This window comes from Convolutriloba macropyga, chromosome 12 (genome assembly GCF_964194025.1).
Source record: "Convolutriloba macropyga chromosome 12, txConMacr16.3, whole genome shotgun sequence".
NCBI classification, from domain to species: Eukaryota; Metazoa; Xenacoelomorpha; order Acoela; family Convolutidae; genus Convolutriloba; species Convolutriloba macropyga.
Genome location: NC_134479.1, coordinates 50598523 through 50604642, shown reverse-complemented (window position 1 = coordinate 50604642; position 6120 = coordinate 50598523).

Sequence of the window (6120 nt, the reverse complement as noted above, 5' to 3'; positions counted from 1 at the left end):
TAAACAACCTCAAATTTTGACAAAAAAACAAAAATAATTAAAAAAATGTTATATTAAAGTCTTCGAACTTATTTTTTTTTCATGTTGATTTTTTCATGTTGAAATCAAGCGTACTTAGAAAAAAAAATTGTTCAATAGTTTTGAAGTGTTTTATTGCATCAGGTGGTCATAAATTGAAATGGTGAGCGGTTTATGGGAACTTATCCTGCAACTTACTTTGCTGGATACATCATACTCTGGAAAGATTAGATCTTGTTTAGAAAAGCACATAGTGCATATTTCTAAACAGTTGTCTTGACTACTTCAGATCAACACTTCAGCATAAACGGTATCATAAACAACATAAGCAAACAACCTCAAATATACAGACGAAAAACAAGAAGAAAACAAATTGACGTCCTCGACAGAATTTCAATTTTCAAAAGAATTTCAATTTTCAAAGTTGAAAGAGCAGTTATATTAGTTGGCAAGATAGTGATTAACAAAAACAAAAAGGGTTTTCTTTTTTTCCAATCGAGAGATAGAGCAAAAGATTAGAATGCTGGTAATACTTACTATTCTTCAAAGTTATTAACAAAGTGGTCAACAAGTCAACTAAAATTTTAGCTCGAACCATTAACAAAAATTGAAATGCTAAGGCATAAGGAGACATCACGCATAACGGTACAGATTAAATCTGTATCGGTTGGACTAAAGGACAAAAAAGGTCAACAAACTAGGGCAAATCTCAAACAATTCATTAATTTTTTTAAAGAAATGGTTAATTCCAAATCAATTAAACAAACGATTTCGAATGGTCAGATAAAAAAGATTTGCTTGCTTTCCAATAAAATAAGCTCAAACCAAAAACCAGAAGACATCGTGAAACTCAGCCAAACAAGAAATTAAGGGTAAAGAAATGATTTTAAGAATTGTTAATATTAATCGAGTTAATTAGAATATTTTTAAAAGTCGGATTAATTAGATTCACGTTGCCATTAAAAAACAATTTCGAAATGGCATTAATGAGACGAAATGCCAAAGGAAAAAACACAAACTGCAGACTAAAAACCAAAATTTGCTCAGTTTTTGGAAATGTGTTGAGAATGCAAATTTATGAACCGATGAGACTTTTCACTAAAGATTCTGATTAGCTTTACAAAAATCATGCAGCAAATATGAACATCAGTGGAACTCAAAATTCAAGTTGTGATAATTCTTCGACTTTTGAGTTTTGTTTCAGCGTTTCATTTGTTGAATAGAACTTTAAGCATAAACCATCTTAAATAACGTATTAAAAAAGTGTTTTAAAAAGCTGCATCTGAGGTCCGAATATCAATCTAAGTTGCGGTTTAAGGTCAAAGATGAAATCAATTTGATCTGTGTCCGAGGCTCAAGATAAAAGATTTTTTTCCGAATGATCAAATTTCAAGTTTATATCTGCTGTGCTTTACGTAATCAAGGGGCAAGATTACGTCTGTGATGATCTCAAATACTATGCTTCAAGATGAAATCTGTATTTCTCTGAGTTCAGGGACAAGATTAAATCTGTTATGCTCTGAGCAACCTCTGATCCAGAAAAAGTTTGTTATGCTCTGATTGGTCAGGGTTCAAGATAAAATATCAAGGCTATGAGTTATCAAGGTTCAAGATTGATTCTTTTTTGCTCTGAGAGATCCTAACTATGCTTAGGTTTCATCTTTTTTTTCTGAGACAAACCATTCCTTTCTTTGGATATTTCGTTAAATTTTTTTATGTTGTTTCAATTCAACTCCAGTGGAAATTGAATTTTGATAGAATGAAACTGTCCAAAGCCAGAGCCTCGATTTTGATCACACTAGTTACACGCAGACCTCAGGGCTGCAATGAAGATCTTTGTCTCATTTGTGACACGATTATTAGCAACTTTCTTTCCAAAGTTAACTGTTGCTTCAACTACATTCTTAAAGCAGACCTTTCAATCCTTCTGCCTCTATTGTTGCATCAGATACTGTCATTGACTTATTCCATTTAGACTTAATACAATTACACTTTAAAATCTCAGTTCCCTTTGAAGTAATAACCCCTTGAATATTCCTAGTGCCAATATAATGCCTGCCACCAACACAATAAGAATTAGATTTTAAATTTTTAAAGCTACTCATATTTATATATGAAAAATAAGGGAAGTTAATCCCTTTTTTGTTAAGACTAAGACTAAGCCGAAGCCTAAGCCTAAGCCATTACCTAAGGCTAAGAATAAGCCAAAGCCCAAGACTTAACTTGAAGCTAGAGTTCTAACTCTAGAGAAAAAAATAAACTAGATACTATTTATGCTAAAGGTTTTGTTAAGTCTAGTAGGAAATGGTTTGAATAAGATAATGACTAAGATAATATCTAAGATATAATATCAAAAAACTTATTACCATCACTGTTAATACTAATAATTTTTCTAGTTTACACTAATGCATGACATATAACATCCGCAAGTGCAGCACTAAATTTACAATTAAGTTGTATTGGTTTTGGAACTATATGATCATTTTGATATCTAGTATCAAATACAGATATTCTATGACTACTTTTGAATGTTCTATGATTTATATATGGTTTGATTTTATGAGGCAATCCATTATAATAATTCCTAAGATTAAAAAACTCTTTAAAAGCCTCATTATAATTGTTAGTACCAAAAATAATATTCATTCTATCCTCGGGATAAAACACTATGCCAATCTTACAAAAACATTCAGTAACATTCATTATATCAAATGTACTTGCATCATCAGTTTGTTAATTAACATTTTTATTTTCAAAGAAAATCATTTTCCATACCAAGATCAAATAAGAAGTTAGTAGCATTGGGTACATACTTGTAAAATGCTTTCTTTTCATAATAACTGAAGTCAATATTATTCTTTTTTCCTTTCTTATATTTAATCCTTTCTGTACAATAATTCTATTATCATTACTAGGATCAAGACTTGGTACAAACCATGATATATCTCTAATTTTTCTATATCACCATCTTTAGACACCCGTCCAAGATCAGCATCAACTCTAAATAGAGCTCTATCATTATTATTTTTTTAGTATTAGTTTAAAACCTATTTCATATATAATAAAGTCATTCACAAATCAAAATAGATTACTCATTCCAACCATCATATATATATATGATCTCTTTCTGCAGCAGCATGATCACCTTTGAGTTGACTATCTCTATTGCCTTGATTTCTAACAAAACCACTCTCATATTCATCAACTGTACTTGTTAATAAACTATACATTAATAGATTGGGATAACAATGATCTACATAATCAATTGTTCTTCCACCACTAGTTTCAAGCTTAATTGAACTAAACAATGCCATCATACCATAATTAACTAATCTGATATTAGCATTATTAGCAAATACGCCACCAGCATTATCTGATACATTAAACTCTATCTCTAAATATGAATCGTGATGATTCTCTTCCCTATTGAGAATGATAGTGATGTTAGTTTTAACTGTATTCATTGTTGCTAAATTATTTGGTTTTTACTTTATAATCATACTTTTTTGTATATCATTATTAAATCCATAAGTTGTATCCAAATTAAAGTCCATTTTTAAGTCAAAAAATAACCGACAGTTTAATCATATGGGAAATACAAAAAATACATGAAGCTTTATATATAACTAAAGAAGAACATACACTTCACTTTAGAATGATAAACTCAAGAGAAAAGTTTAACTTCAGTGAACCCATACTTTACATATCAAAATTAGGTTTAGCTAGATTATCAGTTTATAACTCAGTTTTTATTGTGAATAGAGGGAATAATCCATTCTTATATGATACCCTGAGACATACTATATACTTTTACTCTAACATAACCACTAGGCTATCTAATAAATATAATACCGACTAACTTTTTATATCAAAAAGTAACAAAGGATAGAAGAGAATATATTGAATTTCATATTAAAGATGAGCATGGAAGACCTATAGACTGTAATGGGGATGTTTTGAGTTTTACTTTGCATATAGTGTAACTAGCTGATCGAAGACCCATCTGATTGAGACTTATATTCAGACATAGACTTAGACTTAGACTTAGAATTATGTTAATACTTAATTATAAAACTCTCCAATCCCAATTGATTCTTAGTTTACCACAATCATATCTATTCTTAGATTTATCAATGACAATTTAATTATAACGCTTGGACTATACCTTTTCGCATATATTACTAAAATCATTATAACTAGGTTGAGATCCAGTATGTGATCATAATATATAGCAGTGATGGCTTTGCCTGTTTGTTCAGAGAAAATAAATAAGTTACAGTTCTCTCTTACATTCTGTCTATCTGCTGAGAATATATTTTGTTTAAGATATATCATATCACAATTTTCCTGTCTAGCTCTACAAAAGTATTTATTAATAATTGATTCCTCAGCTATAAGATCATCAAATATCATGAGTTTCTTTATATCTTTTGGTAACTCATCAGGGCGAGGTAATTATTTTGTATCCTTAATAAACACGATATCGTTATACTCTAAATCATTATAATGATTACAAGTTGGACCAATGATATATAATCTATCAAATTGTATGCCGGGTGTAAATAGATTCTTTAATAAGACTGTCTTGCCACACTCACTAGGACCTGCTTTTATACATCTGAGGTTTTTCTGGGAAGGGTGCATAGACTGTTATATTACTCTTCCATTAATATCTATCAATAAATTAGGTCCACCCTTGATGGGTGAAAGCGAGTTCCCTCTTGGCCTTCCCCCAACACTGCTCACTCCTCCACATCCACGTAGTAAACATAGCTTATCTCTTCGTTTGGATGGGGAACCATGGACTTGGCTCCTACCACTACAAAATATACTATTATATTTGTCATCATCATCATTATCAACTGCGAAGAAGGTTCCCTGATTATCATTGTCATCTGCGAAGCAGGTTCCCTGATTAACATTATTATTACCATTATCATTTTTTCCGACTTTACCTTTAGTTTTACAAACCAAACATTGAAACTTTTTATATCCATCAGGACCTTTAACTTGATTAGCTAAAATATCTAAAGCACACTTTATTCTATAACCATTATGAATAAGATAGATCATGTATAAACAATAAGCCCCACAATAAAATTCATATTCTTATATTCCTTCATTAGAGCCTAGATCAACAATTTCTTCTGAGAATAATGGTGGAGTCTCAACACCAAAACTATCAAAGTAATAAATTTCACAACCTCTCCTTCTTATAACTAAAACCCAGTGAGTGCTATCGGTTGGATGTAAATTAACAATAACGTTGAAGTTGATTTCGTTGATCATTTCTGGTTTCTCATCTCTCGTTATTGTTTCTATTGGCGTTAAACTTAAATCTTTACCTATATCTTTTAATCTGATATTACTCATTGGTTCATTATCAATACCAAAATCATTTTGGAATTTTATAAATCTCAGAATAAGCATTTTTATAAAATAAATCACAATGTTTAATTATGGCGAAGTTTGGTCGAAGACCCATATGTCTTATTATAAATCTAAGTCTTAGTCTAAGTCTAATTACAAGTTTAATTATAAGTCTAACCACAATTCTAATTATAACTATAAGTCTTAATTTAAGTATAAGTCTAATTAAAGTCTAATTATAAGACTATATTCAACATTTGAAAATGGAGAACGGCCCTTTAGTTCTTATACTCCCGTTAGAAGCATTGTTATGCTTTTTTTATGTTATATGATTCAATACCTAGTAAATAAACAAAACCAGAAGAAAATTTTGGCGCGTTTATGAGTAAAAGATTAGTTAGATTTCAATTTGAAAAATCACCATTACATACTGTTGTTTATGGTGCTACTGGTACGGGTAGGACTTATTTTGTTAAACAATGTTTAAATTTATACTTAGATCACAATCAAAATTGAGAACATATGCAAAATCAACATCAGAATCAAACTCAGGATCAAAATCAAGATCAAGATCAAAAGTCTATGATGGGACAAGAGCAAGAGCAAAAGCAAATGATGGAGCGAAAGCAAAAGCAAACAATCATAGTATGTAAAGATGAAAAGAACTGGATTGATCCTGAGACTGACCAGCGCTGGATTTGATATGTGTGAAATACATACAATCACGATGAA